General features: G+C 43.7%; 1 long non-coding RNA gene across 1 annotated transcript; it reads left to right on the top strand.

Moving 5' to 3' along the window:
• The first annotated feature begins 11,587 nt into the window (after window positions 1-11,587).
• LOC111823633 lies at window positions 11,588-20,766 on the top strand. Its single transcript, XR_002826701.1, has 3 exons — window positions 11,588-12,264; window positions 12,663-13,192; window positions 19,045-20,766. It is a non-coding gene; the product is annotated as an uncharacterized LOC111823633 (long non-coding RNA).
• Window positions 20,767-21,577: the final 811 nt, after the last annotated feature.

Raw genomic sequence — 21,577 nt, 5'->3', positions numbered from 1 at the left:
AGCGAACTCCTTTGTTTAGGGAATTATGTATCACCAAATTTTCACGGGCTTGCATTGGCTCCACCCATTCTGGCCAATTTATGTTTCCTCAGACTTGACTGACAGGCAAGGACCTTCCCTCCATCACCCCAACTTCAATTGGCATGTGTCCATCTCCCCTTTGTCGGTCACCTTCCTCCAAGAGATTCTGCAGGGAATAGGCTGGTGGTTCCCTGGGAAGTGTGAAATTGTGGCTTCTTGGGGAAGCTGCCCAAATGGCCATGCCTATAAGGTCTAGCCTCTGCCCCTTTCCTATTATTAATAACCAGCTAATTACAATGCGATCACTGTGAATCATTTGTGTGTGCTTTCTCTCACCATCAACAATACAGAAGTTTTCAGCAATATGATTTCAGCAGAGCTTATGAAAGTCAAGTTAACCAGGGGACTGCCCAATTCCACTGGGTTATGGTACCATATTCTCGTGGTCATTAGAAATGGTGGTTTCTTTATCAGACGACATAATTGAATGAGAGGCAGGATCCCTGGGATCAGGCCTGAGTTGTCTATCCTCCCTTTCATTCCCTGTTGTCTTGAGTGAGATGAATAATTCTTGCCCCTTCCAACAACATTCTTTATTTTTGCCCAGGAATCTTGTCAGACTTTCTTTGTTCCGTTCAAGGATCAGTCAGGCAATTTTGAAGACAGATAAATGGGGATACCCTTTCATGACCTAATTTCTATGATTAAATTAGGTCCACCATTCTTAGACACAATATTTTCCTTCTCTTGTTTTGTATATTTAGACTCTAGTTTTTAGCATCACTTAATATATTCTACTAGTATTTATTTTCTAAATTCAAATTTCATCTATATCATAACTGTTAAGAAAATATTCTTATAAGAATATTTCCTAGACAGAGGGATTCTGCAATTCTAGAATTTCCCTAAGGGAACTTAAGAGTTCATCCACTCTAATACTCTCATTTTATAGTTGAAGAAGGAGCTAATGATTTGAGAGGCAAAAAGTTTCATCCAAGACAGAACTAAGCAGGGAATCCATGCTTAACTTTCACTTCTATATTTTTTACATTGGTTCATATGTCTTGGGATCACTAAAACCAGAAACGGAACTTGAAGATCAAGTAAGCAGACCAGATAAGCATATATAAGTTTATGTTTCCCCAGGGTCAGAGTCCAACTCTGTCCATAACTTGGCCAGAAGGTGGTCAGCATTGTCATGGAGGATGAAGGATTCATGGTTGTGAATCTTCTTTGCTCCTTCCTGTCCCACAAGACCCAGCCCAGAATCTGGATCTAATTGAACTTCTATATTTCATATTTATTTTGGATGTGGTTGACATATATTTTATCTTATCACTCTTAAATTTTATCTTCAACTTGACTTACTTATTTAGATTAACATGTACTGAGCATTTACTGTGTTCCAGTCATTGTCCAGTGGTCTGGAGATAAAGAGCTGTATCTCAGTCTCTTCAGTGTGCCACATCCCGTCTAAGATCTGTTTACAAACTGGGGGCCTTGAGGAAAGGGAGACTGAGTCATAGGAAGATGGCAGATTGGCTGAGAATTCCTTTGCCTTTTCTCTCTTGCCTTTACTCCCCTTCCTTATAAGGGCAGAGAAATTAATTTTATACAATGGTATTTTAAAAAGTAACCTCTCCTTTGTTTTAAGCAGAAGAGAAGTAGTTATACAGTAAGTCCTCACTTAATGTCTTTGATAGGTTCAGCAATTTAAGCAAAATGGTGTATAACGGCCAGGCCGGTGTGGCTCAGTGGTTGAGCATTGACCCATGAACCAGGAGGTCACCAGATAGAATCCCAGTGTCAGCATCTCATCGACGTTAAAACAAAATGACCTTGAAGAAGACGTTGAGAACCTGCTGTACAAGAGTCTTCCCTGTCTCCATGACCTAGATACTCACCAGTTCTCCATGAGTGCCCTGAACAAAGCCAGCTTCCTGATACTTCAAACTATTCCTACTGTACTGTGGAAAGCAAGTCATTAGGGCCCAGAAATATATACAGATGTAGATTAGTTGGGGCAAAGATATTGTTCACTAATCATTTCCTCCTGTACTTTGGTTTTTAAATCTGTTTTCTCTGTTTTTTAACAAGACATTGACATGCAGACACCTAGATGTTTAGTAGAAACACTCAAAGCACTGTTAACATTTTAAACTAGTCTTATGCTTTCTATTGTTTTATTTTCAAAGTTATTTTTCTCCTTTCTAACTTTAGAAATTTTCTCACTTTCTCATAAATTTAAAAATGTGGGTTTTTAGTCATTAAACTCATGGCAGGAGAGAAAAAAATCACCAATTGAAGACTGCTGGTCTGTATGTAATTAGTTGATTGGTCTGTGCTGCATAACAGTATGACCCTAGGTTACATTAAATCCCCGGAAGAGCACAGAGGAACAGTACTTTGTAAAGCACTTATGTGGCTGGCACAATGTGAAGCATAGTAGAATCAGCTCAGCTCTTCCTCATTCAGTGCATGGAAATATCATGCAGAGCTAAGTGTTTAGACACAGGGGCCCATACACCGATCAGTCCCCACTGGGGGTAGGTAGTCAAAATATCCTAATGAATATTTAAAGACTTAAAAATGCAAAAAATTACTTCACCTCATTTGGGAATATAGGTTGGTCACAAATGATCATTGGTTTTCTCTGTGCTGACCTGGGTTGGAGCCTGCAGTCCTACATCCCTAACAGGCAAGCATCAGAGCCTGAAGGATACACTGCCTCCTTCTGACAGTTCTCTGAGCTCTCATGTCATTGTGATTTGTGTCATGGAGAGACTCCTTGAGAAGTGTCAAATGTGCCAAATTTTAAAACTCTGAAGTAGCAGTTTCCATCCTTAAATTACTCCTATGCTTCTGTCCGAGTGCTGCCTGTTTGCTGCACTCCATTTTATCAGCAGCAGCAACTCCGATACGGCCACTGCACCTCAGTTCCAAATGTGGGTCTCAAATATATGTGTCTCTATTCTTTTAATTACATTAATTTTGCATGCTCGTGCTTTTGAAACTCGTGTATTTTACAAATGCTAATGTAAATTTAGCCATGCATTTTTGAAGTTCTGCCTTATTTGAAGGAAATCAAGATGCACAAGGTATTATTAACAAGTCCTTGGCTTTAAACAAACTCACTCTGAATGAACGCAAGACAGTTCACACATATTCACTCATTTTTCTTCACAACAGTGGGTTAGAGAGACCTAGATTCTATTCCTGGTGCTATAACAACCCTTTTAGTGTGAAAGTACTTAGGCACTAATTACCTCAGTTTCCAAATATGAAATGGGAATGATGAAATGATATGAGAATATTTACTTTCCCTTCTCCTTTTTCTAAATCATTATAACTGAAATAGCTTTAAGAAAGCAGAAAGACTGAAAAATCTGAAAAGTCTGAAAGTGATTTTATGACCATTAGTGAAAGGTATTAGGAATTTGACTGGAAACAGTGAAATCTGAATTGTAATCCAATCACTTGTTATGATGAACCCTTGATGTGGATGGATGGTGAGTACTGCAGACAGCCTTGATCTCCTCAAAAGCACTAATTTTGTTAGCAAAGATGTCTCTAGGAACCATGGCATCAATAAGACTGGATCTGAGACCAGAGCAGTCCTATCTTCCAAAGCCCACGTCTTTTCTCACCTCTCTCTTTCCTTTACAACATGCAGGCTTCATAGCAGTTTCAAAAAACATACAAATGTCTCCAGACCAAGTTCTTGGACTGTGTCCTTGGTTGCATATCATCTCTACACTCTTGGCTTAGCTATCTCGATCTTCAAAAGTCCCAGCAGTAGAAACATGCCTCTTTGCTTGTCAGCCTAACACCAATAACTCAATGTCAGGGAACCTGGACTGAAATAGGAATCGGCATTTAGCTGACACACTTCAGAGAAGAAGAATGATGTTCATAATGCCAGGCCCAGTTCTCTTAGTGCCCAGGTAATAGGGATCTCACAGTTCAGAAGGGCCTTGATTCTCTCTCTTTCTCTCTCTCTCTCTCTCTCTCTCTCTCTCACTTTTCCCCTTACTATACAGCAGTGAAAGCTTTTCTCCTTTATTTTCCAAGACTCCAAGGCTATTGAAATGTACTTTCTACAAATTGGTAAAGTCAGGCCCAAAGCAATGGACTATAGATTAACTTCCAGAGAGCTTCACAGACCATGTGAGCCCATCAGATAAGTTAAAGCTAGAAGCCAAATTCTCTGAAACTCACCCAATGAGGGATAAAGAGGTAATATATTTATTTTATAGGCTCATAGAAAAATATTACATACACACACATACACACACACACATATACACATACACAAACATCTATATATAAAAGCCTAATATATATATAGAAGAGTTATCTCCCATGATTTCCCCTAGTATCTTAAAAGACTAAAGAAAGCAAAAAAGAAACAAACAAATACCAGAAAACCTTTTTTCCCCTCTATTGGGCCAAAATCCAAGTATTTAGCCTGACACTTGGAGCTAGTGTGACTTGGGGTTTAAAATATATGGCATGACTCCTTTTGGGAACCCTTGAGCTACTGATTGCCTGTCCAAAACACTGCTCCCTGGTTCCAAAACTCCTCCATTTAGGAAAAGAGTTTTTGCTAAACAAACAGCGCATAAGTAAGCTCCCCATTCTCCTCTTCCTGTGAAGAGCAGTAAGGAATAGTTCTGTCAATCAATGAGAGACTCTTGCTGAGGGAATTTAGATTGTTCACATCTCAGGGATGTTTGAAATTCAGGGACTGGAGGAGGTGGGCTATGGGTACCCATCCAGCCCTCCCTAGAGAGATGCTGCCAGCCCCAAAGATGCATATATAGAAACTGTTCTGGATGGATATGATGAACATTATCTGAGCCTATTGAAGATAGTCACAGATTTGTCTTCAAATCCAGTGGTATTGAAACTCCAAATGTGCAAAAACACTTGTCTGAGGATAGAGTGAACACCATCATGTTCCCCTTCCCCTTCCCCTTCCCTATTCAGAGACAGGAATTGCTCACATGAAGACTAAGGTAAAAGCTAGCTTGCCAACAATGCTACATACACATATTTAAATAGTCTTTCTTTAGGCAAGATAAGAAATGGTCTAATATTTTTCCAGATTACATATTATAAAACCCTGAAGTCTTTAGGTCATATAGTCATGAACCATTTCTAGCGTCTCAACCTCTTTCTCTGAAATGAGGTCATCTGAGCAAGGTTGCTTATATCCGCTCTGGACTCACCCACATGCTCTCAGAGATCTCCACCCCTGCTTGTGGCCCAGACAGCCCTTCACAGCCCTGTCACCCAGACACTCCATCACTGACAGCACCTCCTCATCCACAGAGCAGTGAGATTTCAGACAGCGTGTGCCAGCTCCACACAGGACACGGAACATGAGTTAAACATAGCAATTTGCTATATTTTAGAAGCACAAATAAACATAGCTCTAAGTAGGCCTCAGCCAGAGTACAGCTTAGGAAATAAAGTAAGGCTGCAATTTACCATTGATTAAATTCTACTTTTATGGGTATGTTATTAACATTATTCTAAGGGTTATTTTTACTTTATTTTTATTGTTTACACTATTACGAATGTCCATTCCCCCTTTCACCCACCTCCACCCCCCTCAAATCTCTCTAGAAGTTACAATCAAAACCACATTAGCATAAAAATGTATTTAAAACTTCTGCTCTGTGCCAGGTTGAGCTATATACTCAGAATGCAAAAGGGACCATGCCATGCCCTTTCTTCATTCACCTTAGAGTCCAGCAGTGGAGACAGCATGGATGTAGACAGTGCCATACCGCAGCATTGCCTTCTGTCCTCTGGCTAAGGAGATTGCCTGCCTAGCACAGTGCCTGGTATACAGTCAAGCACTCAATCCCTATTTACTGGATGAAATGAGCTAAATGAATAAATGTTAAGATAGGGTAAGTATAGGGCCCTCTGGAAAATACATAGAAGAAGAAACTAGACCAGTTGGAGGGAGTAACTGCAGAAAGTGTCAGTTACACTGAGATGGTGTCAAGAAGCCTCAGGATGCAGAGAAAAGGCCACGCTGACGGATGCAAGTCCGGGTTCAAGTTCCAGCAGGCCCTCCTGAGAGGGCAGCTCTCACAGTGCTGATCCTTATGCTCTGCTTTTGCAAACACAGACGATGGCTTTAACTGGAATGTTCGGTATGGTCAAGTGTCTGTCACAAGAAGGACCTCAATGAAAGCTGTCAGAGGAGTTGCAGAAAACAGCATTGCACATTAAAGCGATAAATACTAAGTAGTAAAATTAAGAGCACAAGTATTCTGGGGCTGGATACTGATAATAAGCTGAAAGTCCTTGTGGAAATACAGGATAGGTGCAATGGCAGCTCTTAGCCTATAAGCCTGCAATGAAATACTACATGGTCATAGAAAAGAAGGAAATCTTACCCTTTGTGACAGCATGGATGCATCTGGAGATTCCTATGCTAAGAGAAATAAGCCCATCAGAGAAAGACAAATACCAAATGGTCTCCCTTATATGTGGAATCTAATGAACACAATAAAGTGCTGAACAAAATAGAAACAAAGGCATGGAAGCATGGAACAGAATGATGGGTCTCAGAGGGGAGGGGGGACTGCATGAAAGAAGGGGAAGGGATTGGTCAAAGGACATGTATGCATAACCATGACACAGACAGCAGTGTGTGAAAGCCAGGGAGAGGCTAGGGCAGGGGGAGGTGGGCAAAGGGTGAAGGGAGGCAGGTGATTGGTGAGCATTTGTCTTCCTCTTCCAGCCCATCCTGAAAGTCTTCATATGCACTTTGAACTGCAGATCCATGTGGCCCTATCACTGCTCACAGCATGGGAAACAGCTTTTCAGATATCAGGTAAACTTAGTGTATTGTGTGGTAGAGGTTTGATATGGACTAAATGTGTGATGTGTGTATGTGTGTGTATGTACACACATATCTTATCTAATAAAGAGGGAATATGCAAATTGACCATCACACCGTAAAGGTCAAGATGGCTGCACCCACAGTGGAGGCAGGGGTTCCATAACACAAGATGGCTGTGCCCACAGTGGAGGCCGAGTTCCCCTAATGAGCCTTAATGAGCAATCAGCAGTGACCTGAGGCTGTGTGGTGCTGGGCCGGGGCCGGGGACCTCAGGCCAAGCCCCCCACCCCGGCGCCAGGCCAGGTGACCTGAGGCTGCAACCCCCACCCAGTGGGGCTTGACAGGGGTGGGGCTGGCCGGGTCTGGATCTAGCCCAATGCGGGTGGGGCAAGCCAGGCCTGGGTCTCACGTGATATTGAGGTGCACGTGGGTGGGCAGGGACTTGACTCTGGTTCCTGTGGTGCACCCTAGACTCTGACAGGAGGGAGATTTTCATATACATTTTACTAATTTTCTTTCATCTCTGACACTTCTATTATAGAGAAAGGGCAAATAGCAATATTAAAATATTTTTTTCTAATTAATTTCCTTTTAATGTGCACTAATTTTGTGCACCGGGTCACTAGTCCTTATATAATAAAAGGCTAATATGCAAGTCGACCAAATGGCGGAACAACTGGTCACTGTGATGCACACTGAACACCAGGGGGCAGACACTCAACACAGTGCACTCCCAGAACCTGGGCTCACAGCTGGAGCCTCTCCTGCCTCCATGGCAGCACTAAGGATGTTCGACTGATGACTGATGGCTTAGGTCCGCTAGCTTAAGCTGTCACTCAGACATCCCCCAAGGGCTCCTGGACTGCGAGAGGGTGCAGGTCGGGCTGAGGGGCCCCTCCTTCCCTCCAAGTGCATGAATTTTGTGTACCGGGCCTCTGGTATATACCTAAAAATATAAATTTTTCTCTGTAAGTTCTTGCAATAATCAGCTTCTGTTGCTTATATCCTAAATATCTACAACTACACCAGATTCCTTTCTTCTGTTCTTCCTTCTGCTCCTGTACATCAGACCCTTTTGTGCTGCATTCATATAATTAGGTCAGTACACACACACACCACTGTTCTCCACTGGCTTCAGCTCTTATCAGGTGAGCTTTTGGGAAATGCCCTGAGATGAATTGTCAGATAAGTTAATGTGGGTAGAGGAGGGCTGGGCGTGGGGATATGCTGGCAGCAGACTTTGGGGTTTGCAGTCCATACCATGAGATAGAACTATATATTTTGATATGGCAAAAAAGTCAACTAAGCGTGAGAGGAGATGTTGGTGGCCACAGATGAAAGAAACGGTCAAACCTGAAAACATTTTAGACATAAAAATTTGGAGAAGGGAGAGCATGTGTTTACAATGATGAGGGGAGAGAAGAAGTAGTTGCCTTGGGCCTTTGAAACCAGACCAGGAGCCAGACCCAGGCAGGGGCAGCGGGAGGCCCAGGGAGGAAGTTCAGGGTGAAAGCTGGCTCAGAGCAGTGTGTGGAGCAGGATGCAGGGGGGTGAGTCCACACAGTCTGGGCTTACAGGGACCCGGGGTTGGAGAATGACGTGGCCTTTGTGGTTCTGAGAGGGGGTGACAAACACTGGGCTTTGGCTCAGAAGCCTCGGTTAAGGTGGATTTTGGAAAAATGTTCTCTTTGCCCCCAAACTCTTAAAACGTATCATCGCACCATGGCTTCCAATCATGGCGCAAACACGTGTCCTGCACCCTCCCGTCAGCGGGTCTCACAGGGGCTCTTCCCCTTTCCTGGGCCATAGGTACTGTGAACTTGGCTGAATACAGTATCTTTGTGATTCATCCCCAGGACAGCCTTGCTTTGAAAGAAAAAAATGTTCAAGATTTGGATCCCAAAGGCCGCTATCTGTCCTGCCCCAGCCAGACCCAGGCAGCCGGCCCAGGAGCCGGGCGAGGACAGAGGAAGAAGAGTGAGCTTCTGCTGTTTTTTTGTTCCCTAGGCCTGGTTGCTCTGGAGAATCACATCCCTGAATCATAAGGTTGCCTTTTCTTTTTTTTTCCTTTTCTTTCTCAGAAAAAATACACTGATATCCCCTTACTGTCCTGGATGGGATTCATAAAGGCAAGAGATTGGAAAGTGTTCTTCCTTGCTGCTCAGGTGGCATCCCTGACATGACCTGGGTGTGCCTGTTTCCACATCGTAATACTTAAAGCTGTGCCTGCATTTGCTAAAAGCATTGGTTCTGATGGTTCTTCTCCAGAATAAATGCTGCACAATGGGCTGCTTGGGTTGGTTAGGATCAGCTGGTCCCTCTGCCTGCAGGAATGTCTTCTTTGGGGATTTTTGTGCCTATTTGTTACTCATCAGAGGGAAGGACGGGAGACTTGAGAAGGAGGGCGTGGTGGGCTGATTCAGCGGCTTCCTGCTCACCCCTGGCTCCAGCTTCTGCTTCTCGCTTTCTCCATCTCCTCTCCTGGCTCCTGGAATCCGCCTTAAGCCACTGTCAATGAATTAACTTCCAACATTCTCTTCTAATCAACATGTAGAAAAGACAATTGCATCTACTCCTTAAACTTCTCCCATCCTGGGATTATTAGCCAAGATATTAATAACAATAATAATAATACTATATTTAGAAGCTCTTTACCACATTTTATCTCCCAGAGTCTTAAATATGTTAACTAATTAATCTTCACAACACTCCATACAAAAGAGGTAAATATTATGAACTATAATTAAATATACTAAGGACAGCAAAATATTCACTTATTTATCACGGTTCACTTCATATAGTATAACTGGTATTTTAAAACACCCATCGTAGGTACAATAATTAGAGATGTGCTTTTGCTAACAAAACCACTACCCACTTCTGGAGTCCCCTCGGGTACTAAATAATTACCCACTTTGTGTGGTTATCTAGCTCACTAATTACCCACAGAAATTGGGGTCAGGTGTTAACTGCTTGAAATAAGTATCCTCCAAAGACATCCCTCAGTTGTATAGAGAAAATGATGTGTTCATAGCAAAACTTTCATAACTCATAACGCATATATTTGTATATCTTTGTAAGTAGAATGAATATAGATGAGGCAAATTAGTTTACTGTGTAAAAATCATGCTGAATTATTATTGCAAATGCATAGAGGTTTAGAAGAGTCCCAGTCCATTCCATTCCCTATTTACCTTTTCTTTTAGAGATGAGTGCAATAATGTGATGCCCACAATTTGGCCTCCATGTACAAGCACACTGAGACAACCTACTCTGCTTAGGAATGATTCATCTTGGCATTGCAGGGAGGCACCCAGTGAGTCAAAGATACTGTTCAACAGCTCCACCCTTTATGACCATCCCAGCCTGCGTCTTTTCCTCTAGAGTCTACTCCAAACACACTGTTAGACAAATCAGAAAAAATGCTAACCTAGTCACCAGCCCCTGCCACCATCTTCCTCCTTCCCAATAATGACAAAAAGGGGGGGGGGAGCATTGAATGAAACCCAACACTATGATGGCAGGTCTTTCTCTTTTTTTGCCTCTATTTGTTCTGATTCCCTCTCTTCCCCTCCCTTCTTCCCCTCCTTCCTCCCTCTCCCTTCCTCCTCTCTCCTCTCTCTGAGGCTCCCATTTGCATGTGCTCTTTCTTCTCCTTTTCCTTGGCATACAGCCCTGCTAGTGTAGGTTTCACAGTCAGAGACAAAGCATAATCTCTGAGTTGAGCACAAAGAAGCTATCTTTTAAAAATATTGACTTGGAGGAAGCCTGCATTCTCAGATAGCTCCCTCCTCTCCTTGCTGTGCACAGAGCCCAGCATTACCCTTTACACAGCATGGCGGCCTGTTGTCCGCATGACTCGAGCCAGGAAAACTGGGTTCCAACGCAGCATGCCCACTGCGTGTGGAGTCAGGTAGAGACCCTAGTTTTGGGGTGATGCCTGTTTGACAGGATCATTGTGTAGCTGAGCTCTAAAAATGCGCTAATAGAAATGGTGGGAATGCTCCCCAGCTCAGTATGCCTTTCATTTCTTTCTTGTGCCACTTGTGGTCATCTGAATTACTGCTTATCATTATGCAGGGACTCCAGCCTGACCAGGGAGATGTGTGTGTATCTGACGAACATTTGAAGCGAATGCTTCAGGAATAAGAAAATGTCTGCAGTAGAAGCAAAGGGTTAGGATGAACTGCAGTGACTGGTGCGTTCATTTCAAAATCCAAGGGGACCTGAGTGGTGAATGAGGACATAGAGCTAATATAGTTGAAGAGCGAAGCTGGCAACTCAAAGGAAAGAATTTCAGCACTGGAGTCATCACAAGCCTGCAGTGCCTGCAGATTTAAAATCTAGATTAAACCGCCGCTCCCTATTCCTCTACAGCCCTCTTTCAAAGAAGGACCTGGGAATCCTTGACTTTCTGTCCATGGAGAAACCCGCCAAGATTCATCACATGTACCCCCTGCATGTGTGTTTTCAAGTTCATGGGGGCTGGGCACACCTAGAGGGCTCATGGTGGCCCTCTCCCCACCTCCCCCTCCACATCCGCTCCGAGAACGTGCTAAGACCCTCTGCAGGCTGCGGGTCTGTGTTGGTATAAACCGCGTCTGCCTCGCCCCTGAACGGCCTGCGTTGGGTCTCATTAGCAGTCAGGGGGTGCCTGGGCGCACCCGGCGAGGGGAGAGGGGACGAGGCGGCAGAGGGAGAGGCTGGGAGGTGTTAGCGAGCAGGCTGGCCTGGACGATCTGGAAGGAAGTGAGCAACGGAGGGAGGACCACAAGCTTTGTATGGGGGACCCCGCCGGGCGGAGCAGCGGGGCAGCAAGTGGGTTCCCGGCACAGGAGGAGGCCCTGGGAAGCTGCAGGCGAGTCGAGGGGCAGGATTCCTTCTTCTGCTCAGAGCGCAGGTCGGAGCAGGCAGCTAGGAGCCCGCGCGCTGTGGGCCGGAGCCCCGCTGCTCCTGGAACCAGACACGCAGGCTTCCCGGGAAGGGAGAGGAGAAGAAAGGGGGCAGTGTGGGCTCGGGAAATGCAGCTTGTCGCTGATTTGTGCCTGATGCTCGCTGTCCGTCAGCAGCCTCCCTTACACTCTCCCCCCCCCTTTTTTTTTTTTTGCCTTCTCCGTCTTCACTGAGCCTAGGGGAGCCAGCAAAGATTAAATGTGCTTTCTCAAAGGCAGCCACTTCATGCTGCCATGTCGAACGAGCCATTATTATTTTTATTTTTGATAGTAAAGGAAAAAGGAGAAGAGGTAGATAGAAAGGGAGAGAGAGGAGGGAGAGAGGAGGGCTGGTAGGATGGTGCTGGACTAGCTGCTCTGAGCGACAGGAGAGGGAGCAGACGGACAGACGGACCGCAGGAGGCCTGCCCCGAAGAGCCCTCGGAGGTGAGCTCCTGGACACGGGGGTGGGCGCTGCGCAGACCTGGACGAGGGCAGGCGCCGTCCAGCTCCTGGCGGTGACCAGTTCGGAGGGGGAGCTGGAGCCCTAGCAGGTCGAGTTGCACATGGAAACAAACCAAATGTTTAGCGTTTTTGCCAAGCGCTTGAGGCCCCTCCAGTGTCTTCCTCGAGGGGCTGCTTTGTCACTCTCTGGACTAGACAGCATCTACCTTCTCAGACTGAAGACGGACGGAGGGAGAGAGGGCGGGAGGGGGGGAGGAGGGGAGGAAGGAAGGAAGGAAGGAAGGAAGGAAGGAAGGAAGGGAGGAAGGAAGGAAGGAGAGGGGACAGTTTTGAGAGCTATCTTCCCACCCACCTCCCCTCCTTTCCCTTCCATCTGGGAGGCGTCGCAGGAGCCTCTTGCTCAGCTTCCAGGACGATGGGGACGCGGCCAGCCCAGAGCCAGGAGCCGCCTGAGAAGATGGAGGGAACGCGCTTCCGATTCCTGGACTGTTGGCCAAAAGCGACCAGGACCGGGCGGGGCCCGCCGGCAGCCGTACCTCCCCGCCCGCCTGACAGCGCGCCGCTGGCCGCCCTGGGCCGGGGCTGCGGCCGGAGCGGACGCCGGAGGCCGGCGCGCACGCGAAGGACCGGGACGATTGCAGCAGCCTCGGGGCGGTTCCCAGCCCTTAATTTAAAAAAGAATTAACGGAACGATTTCAAAGCCATCAGCCCCCGCCTTCCTCCACTCCCACCAAAATCGCCTCCCTTCTCTCTCTCCGGTCCAAGCGCGACCCGGAGCGGCAGCCTGTGCTCCGGTCTGGGCCGGCCCCGCCCTCCCGCCAGCGCGGCCTCCAGGGCAGCCCCGGCCCGAGCGCGGAGCGCCGTCCGCTCCGGTGGAGCCGCGAGGCTGCGGCCGCTCCACTTCCAGCCGGTGAGTCCGAGCGCCCCCCTCCCCGCCCGCTCCCACCCCGCCCGCACCCCGTCTCCTCCTAACCATCTGACTCCGCAGTGCTGCGCGCGGGCACCCGGGGGAAGGGCCTCCTCATTTTCTTTAGTTGTTTGCGCTGGTTGCGAATTAAAGCTTTGAACACTCGGCCCTGATCACAGCCCCTGGTGTCCAACACGTGGGCATGGCCGGGTCTATTCGCGTTACCTGCCATTGTCATAGGCCACCCGCGCCCGTGTGTCCAGGCATGTGCGTGTGCCCGGGCCATGCACGCGGGCATCGCGTCCTGCACCGCGTGGCACCCATTCCTGTGGACAGGACGCTGGGCAGTGAGAGGGACACCGCCACCTGTTTGTTGCCTTTTCACCCTGAAGCTAAAGCAGACGCCTGTCACCTTCTGCGGGTCTGCTTTGTCTGGAGAAAGAGCCTGCTGCGCCCCTCTCAATCCCTGAGACCCTAACTTGTGATGTTTACCGTTTAAATCCACGGGTTAGGCTCTTGGGAGCTGTGAGCCGCGCCTCGGCATCCCGGAGATTTGGTGGAACTTTTTCCTTTAAAGCAAAAACGAAAGAAAAGAAAGTTTGTCTGAAGTGACCGAGGGCACCGCTGAGGTTTTCATTGTCGGTGGGATCAGGTGACGGGCGGCCTGGGCGTGCGAGCAGGTATCTGCCGGCCAAGCGGCCTGGCGAGGCTGTGGGCGCCGGTCTGTTCCCTGAGGGCAAGGTGCGGTACCTTCCAGGGGAACAGGAACAGCTGGGTACCTGTGCTGGGCCTCAGAGCACCAGCTGAAGTCCCAGCATGCCCCAGGCTCCCAACTTTTAAACTCAACAGTTCATCTTAAAATTGTGCCCAATAAACATGGGCATGTGCACGTATGAGATATTCAGTTCCCACACATGTGTACCATACATGGCTGGATAGTGAGCGCAGGCATAGATAGTGGTGAACCAATAATCTGGGCTAATATAGCCAAAGGCTAAAATGTTTACTCTCCTTATTCTAGATGAAGGGTGGCATTTTGGTGTTAAAAAGACTAAATTCGTACTTCTTTGCAAGATCTTAAATAAAATAAAAGGCGATATATAGCCTCCTTGCTTGGCTACTATTTTAATATGATGATTTTAAAAGTAATAGGGATTGGAAATGTATGATATATACTGAAGAAAATAACAGGATGCACACAAAAAATAGCGTATCCTTTAGGATTAACTATGCATATTATTCTTTGTGTAAAAATTGGGGGAAATTATCAGGAATTTAATTCAATCCAATGTAGTTATTTATAACACAAAACCATACATTTAAAATTATCTTTTGAGGTAATTGTTAGCATTACCTAGTTTGCAGTTTTCTGAAAATGTGACATTTTGTAACAGAATAATTTCAGTGATTTAGATATATATCATAGTTAGAAAAGAGAAACTGTGACTTATCTTTCTTTGTTGTGAAAAATTCCAATATATAATTTTATTTAAACAATTTTAGCGTTCTTGGGCCAATATTTGTCTTCTATTTTTTAAAAATACCTAAATCAATCCCAAATTCAAATGCATTCTTCATTTAAAGACTTTATATTGGTTGTAACTTGTTTGTGCATGTTAAAGGTGAAGGAAACTCTTCTTCCCCTGTCTTTTGTTTTGTTTTGTTTTTAAATATTCATTGCAATTTTAGTCATTGACTCTAAATCATAGTCAAGGAACCATTTTGTATCAGCAACCTGAATTGAGAGGATGAACTGTGGAACAATTGTGCCATGTCTTTTGTTGAAACCTCTTGTGTACTTGTAATATTTCAATATTACTCTACAGCCGTTGATAGTCTGAATGTGTTTCAAAGAAAAGTTATTTGATTTTTCAGGTCATTTTTTGGTTTGTATAGACGGGATTGATGATTTCCCCCATCGTAGCTAATGTGTATGCATAGGTATTTGGAAATTATGGAAAGGCATCTCTTTAATTTATGCATCTATATTACCCCATGATTCATGTCAAATGTTTAAAACATGTGATGCCTTTTAAAGTCAAAATATATCTGCAGTTAATTTTATGAAAACGTATGCATGGGTCAAGAAAAATCTGCTAGATATCAGTCTTCTGTGATTTTAAATTATAACCGGATAGTAATTTAATCCAAGTGATACAGCTTGTATTCTGAGGAACTCTCTTGGTGTTTTGCATGTTTTCGAGTGGATTGCTCATGTTCTGAGGCTGCTATTATACAACTGGTCACAAGGCATTTAGGAGTGCATAACAACACACAAGATTTTATATTTCAGCAGGGAACTGCTTCAGTATAAGGATAGGTTTCTCAACACCCCTTCTTCCTCACTGAGCCCATCAGTGAAGTTCAGTGAAATGAATAACATAATTGGTGGTGGTTCAATCACTACCAGTCTAGACTAGCCCAGACGCATCAATTAGAGGGGCTGTCTTTTAAAGAGAGAGTGCAACCGAAACAAGCAGGGCATTATGGATACTGATCTTTAAAAGTGCAAATCCAGCTTTGCAGATAAAAAAAAATAAGGTGGGGAATTGCAGGGGGGGGGGGAGTGCATTGCAGGAAGAAAAGAGAAAGAAGTGAACTGGAGCTTTGGGACAAGAAAGACAGGAAGTGAGAGAGGGAGGAATAATGAGTGAAATGCCACGCAGCACCTCCGTGGACACAGTTACAGTTCAGTCCAGAGCACATGGTTCACCATATTTAACTCGCCCCCCCCATTTTTTCCTTTTTTGCATGTTTCCTAAGAAGTTCCAGCTCAAAGCCAATGCCATTGAAAATATAGGAAGCTTCTAGTGAGAATGAAGCCAAGTGGTGCCAACCAGCCAAAACTCCTTTTGCAACAGTTTTCCCCAAAAGAAAAACACAGAAAATGTTTATGTTTGAGTCTCTAATCACACCTTTTTTAAAAAAAATCAACTGTACTAATGAACAGGGCTCATTTTAAATCTAGCAACTGGGAAGTAATTTTATGGGCAAGACACCTCTAGGCAAGCAGCTCGTAGTTTTCTGTTGAATACAGTAAAAGTATGAAGACTGTAACAAAGGCTTGGTGATTTGGAGGGGTGGAGGGAGGTGGATGGATAAAAGACAGAGGATTTAGAAAGCATTAGGAATATATCAAGCCCCAGGGAAAGAAAGGGTTTAATTGGTATTAATTAAAACACTGCTAATATATTCTAACAAAATCAAATTTGACGTTCTAAACTAATCTCCTTGGTATGTCAAAGGAAAAGAAAAGTATTATCTCATTTGCATCTCTGCAATCCCAAAGCATTGCTCATTCAGCAGAATTAATGTTTACCACCAGTCTGTTTAATCTCCTCACACATTTAGTCAAACTTATTTTTTCAAACTAAAAGGATCCAGGAAGGGGATCCATGCAGGTTTTGGGAAGACTTGTGGCTGTTGTTGTCACTGGTTTCGTATTTTACTATCTTTCTTTCTCCTCAATGACTGCAATGAGGTGGGGAAATGGTGAGACTGCAGTGAGAATGATGAATAGTTCATTTTTCCTCTTTTTTTCTTCTGCCTTGCAGGGTATTTAGGAATTGCAGTTGCCAAATTATAAGAGTGTCATTTATTTACATGGCTGATGTTGGTCTGCTAATTAATATCTAATTTATTTCTAATTTCAGAATTTACTTTATTACAAATTACTAATGAAAAAAGGCTCTCAAGTCAGAAATGAATGACCCTTTCTCAGTTCTTTTTAACTAAATGAAATGGGGAGGTGAATGTAAAATTTTATCCACCAAGAACTGAATTCTTTGTTTCCTTTTTAAGTTAAAATTTCTGCAGGGAAATTCACACTTTTATTAAATGGTGAGTTTTATTCTCTTTAGTGTTGAACTCTCACAATGGATAAAATTGCCCCCAGGTGACATCATAGCGAAAATATTTCTCCACCCCTTAGTCTCCCATGACTATGATATCATATGTAAATATTCGGCTAACACCAAAAATAAATAAGCTAACTATATTGAGGACCACGTATGCGTATTTGAAGGTGAGGGATTCTGCGCACGATCCAGGATGTGAACTTCTGACTCACCTGCTGATGCTGCTGCCTTTCTGCCCCGCTGCCTTTCCCAGCTCCTCATGGCAAAAGAGCAGTTGCCGTTCAGTTTCTCGTGTATTGTTCCATAATCCAGGCAATAAATGCTAATTAACAATGCTCAAGGATCTGACTATTCAGAGTAATTATCATAATTTACTTCTTCCTTGCTAAAGACATTCCTTGCTGATTAAAAAAAAATTAAATTGTTGTTCTATCATTGCACTGCAGTGGGAAGCACACCAGAGAGGTGTGTGAGGTGGGGTCGGATCATTTGGGTTTCATTTAAAGTCACCGGCATGTGCCCCTTAGCTTATTCCAGATGGAATTGTAATTTATTTTCTAAAAAGGAATTCATGGAAATACACAAAGTTTTGCATGTGCACCAGGAATGTATGATTTTATTTTGCAAACCCCAAGGCTCCTCCTTCCGGGCCCATCCCCTTCCTAAAATCACTTACTGAGCAGAACAAAGGAAACTGCTAACTACAGAGGCATCTCGGTGAACAGCGGCAGCATGATAAAGTCTGTGATATGACAACACATTGCATTTCACGAAAGTGCAGTGAATTAAATCATTTAAATAGTAACCCTAATTAGCAGACAGATCTTTCAGGAGGAATCAAGAAAATGGATCCGGCCAACTTGAATAATATGCCCTGTTTCCCAAGATCACAAATGTACTTGGTTATCTGATTGGTTGAGTCACACAGAAAGAGGAGGACAAAGCCTGGTTCTCAAAATGGAGCTTTGCTCTGGCATCCTCTTTAGGGCAAATTGATCAGACATTTTATAAGAACAAAATTGAATGCAGGGCTCTCTCTTTTCAAAGATATAATCTGCCATTCACTTGCACATTTCTTTTATCAGTTGATCTAAATATCATCTGAAAAATTGTGAACCCCTTAGATTTTCATATAATTGCTGCAGAATATACGTGAAGCCTTCTCCACATTCTATAATGAGGCCTGTAGTTCAGATTTTTTTTCTTATTGCTTGAAGCAAATAAGGATACTATGCACAGAAGGAACAGAATAAATAACCATGTTGAATATTCTATTTGGTGGAGCTTTATCTATCAAGGTTATATTCCCAGGGTCTGTTGTTCATTGGCCTTTACGGAGAACTTCCGCTTTTACTTGAGAGCTGTAAGCATATAAGAGGGATAATTCCCTTTGAATACTATACAGAAGGAGCCACCTGCAAAATGTTGATGCTCTTATTGAAATCTCAAGTGGAATCAGCTTTCAAAAAATTAGATATTAGATACATCCAATATAATTTGCAACATGTAATTATACTAAAGTGCATGTAGTTGTGTGTTGCTTTACATGTTGCCTACTTGAGATTTTTTTCCCTTTGGCATTTCTCATCATTTGACATGGATCCTGAGTAGAATGTTTTTCAAGTCAACTTAAAAATTGTTCTTGTTAATTAACATAAGAATAAAAGGACTCTATGATCTGTGTTCTCATGCAAGGATGCTTGTGTGTAACCTCGATGTTGGCAATTAATCGTGTCTGAAAGAGTCGTCATTGCAGAGACTGTTGCATTATTTGTAAAATATTTGCTGCTTTAATCTTCATCCTAACTTTGGATAATTTGAAGTAAGGAAGAACACTAGAATAGTAAATATTAGTCATACGCAATTCATTTCCTTTATTTAAATAATGAGATAACATGTCAGGGAAATGGTCTTAGGCAGAGATAATAATTTTAACCTGATCAAAGTAATCAAACTCATAATAATAATTTTCCTCCATTTTGCATGGCACGTGATTAGGAACTGAGACTCTGCCTGGGATCGCAGAAGCCCCAGCACCTTTGGGTGTTTCAGTGCAGTGGGTTCTTGGGCTACAACTCCCTCTCCGTAGAGCTGAGCCCTGAAGATCTGCTACTAGGGAGGATCCTAGGCCAAGCAGCAGCAGCGACTGGTCTGCCTGCCACTGCCACCTGCTATGTGCACAGGTGATGATGCTTTTTTTTAAATGTATTTTATTGATTTTTTACAGAGAGGAAGGGAGAGGAATAGAGAGTTAGAAACATCGATGAGAGAGAAACATCAATCAGCTGCCTCCTGCACACCCCCCACTGGGGATGTGCCCGCAACCAAGGTACATGCCCTTGACCAGAATCGAACCTGGGACCCTTCAGTCCGCAGGCCAACACTCTATCCACTGAGCCAAACCGGTCAGGGCGGTGATGATGCTCTTGATGAAAATCAGAAGACTCATCACAGTCAGGTCACAGAAGCACCTGAGCAACCAGTGCCAGGGCCCCAGTTTATGTTTATATGTTCAGGAGACCAGATTCCAAAGGATGCTCATGCTGAGATGACACAGGGTCTGACTTCATCCCAATTAAGTAGGCATGGACGCCAAGGAAAGCTGATTTAAGCATTTGACTCATAATACACACCTAGAATATGGTGGTTTACTTATTTATAATTCTTCAAATTTATTTTAAAAGAGGGGTCCATATTCTAAAAGAGACATTTCTGTGGGCTATATCTATGATGCACCAAAGCAATACATTGGTTTACTTTTCATCTGGGCTTTCTATTAAGTTACCCAAAGGAGTAAAAAATAGTGCGAAACATCTTTCCTTAACACAATAGCATTTTAATTTATTCACAAATAAGTCTACCATACATGTAGCAAAAGCTTAGCACCCCACCCTCCACTCTGTGTTCACAACATAATGAATTCTGAAATCTGTAAGATGCATATTTTACTTAACTACTCATCTAGGATCCATTCTTGCATGCTTGGTCAGAACAGAAAAATACCTATTAACAGCAGCAGGTTACTTTACAGGTTCCGGAGCAAATGTATGTTATACTTGCCATCTAGAGAGCCAAGGTCTTAATGTATCCCAAGTGTCTAGGGCAGAAAGCAGTGACAGGAGGTGGAATATCTCTTGGTGTACGTACCTAAGTCATTATGCATCCTCAGTGTGTGAGCTTAATGAAGAGGCTGACAATAAAGGGTTCAGTTAAATTAAAATCCACCTGCAAAGTATACTTCATTCATAACATCTATTGTGTAATAAAAGAAATATTAATACAGCTCTTCCCAAACATTCTGATCTGTAAAATGCGTGGGATGGGTTCGTTGGTCTCTAACTCTTGTAGCTCCGAGAACTTGTGAAGCTGCTCTAAAGTAGAGGTACAGAACACGCTGGGGCCCTTGACTCCGGAGGTATTGTATTAAGACTTGTCCTTTAAAGTTATATTCAATTCCACCTCCAGGTACTGTGTTTACTAACATGTAGTTGTTTTGATGCTAAAACAGTAAAGTTCATTTTTAGGAAAGGCAGTGGCAGAGAGAGGAACAGCTGGAGAATGAAAAATGCTCTCAGTTCTAAGCCCACTTCCTGCAACGTAAGCATAGAAGAAACCCAGACAAGTACCTGCCTCCCTATTTTATTTATTAAAAATCTTTATTGTTGAAAGTAGTACATATGTCCCCGTTTTCCCCCCATTGACCTCTTCTAGCCTGCCCCCAACCCCTACCACTGGCCTTCATCACCCTATTGTCTGTGTCCATGGGTTATGCATATATGCATACAAGGTCTTTGGTTGATCTCTTCCCACTCACCCACCCACCCCCACCTTCCCTCTGAGATTCCACAGTCTCTCTATTTTAAGAGCATATTCTTTAATCCCTATGCCTTCATTTAATTTCTTGCTATATGGTTTGCTTTTCTCATTGGGCTGACATCTTTGAATTTCACCTTTCCCTTTCCACTTGATTTATTTGAATCATGTTAATATTCCCTTCAAAAGTCTACAATAGTTATATTAACACACCACACTTCTAAAATTAAATCTTAATATGTTCAAAACTCCTGAAATTTGCTTTGCCCCACTTTCTAAAACCACTCAAATATATCATCTTTTTTTTAAATTAACCAAGCCTGTTTCCCCTGGCTTCCAAGTCTTTGAACTTGCTCGCATGCTGTTTTTCCTCTCTGTACGCTAGATGCCTCTGCCTCTTCCACACCTCAGAAACCTTTCTTTTATTTCTTGCTTTCTTTCCTGCCCTCCTCCCTCATTCTTTCTCTCTCTTTTTCTTTTCTCCCTCCCTCCCCCCTTCCTTTCTTCCTTCCTTTCTTCCTTTTGTTCCTCTATTGGGCATGAGCCAGGCACTATAAATTTAAATACAGGAATTGACATTAACTCCTAGCAACTCTGGTGGCTTCAATCATTCCTGCATCGCTGAGGACTTATGTACCCACAGTTATTTTATGTTGCATTTACTCTTTAGCTATTTGAACGTGTCCCTAATGTCCTGCTGTTGGTTCTCTGCATGCCC

This window comes from Myotis lucifugus, unplaced genomic scaffold (assembly GCF_000147115.1).
Source record: "Myotis lucifugus unplaced genomic scaffold, Myoluc2.0 scaffold_587, whole genome shotgun sequence".
NCBI lineage: Eukaryota > Metazoa > Chordata > Mammalia > Chiroptera > Vespertilionidae > Myotis > Myotis lucifugus.
This window is presented reverse-complemented; position numbering and strand designations above follow the sequence as displayed.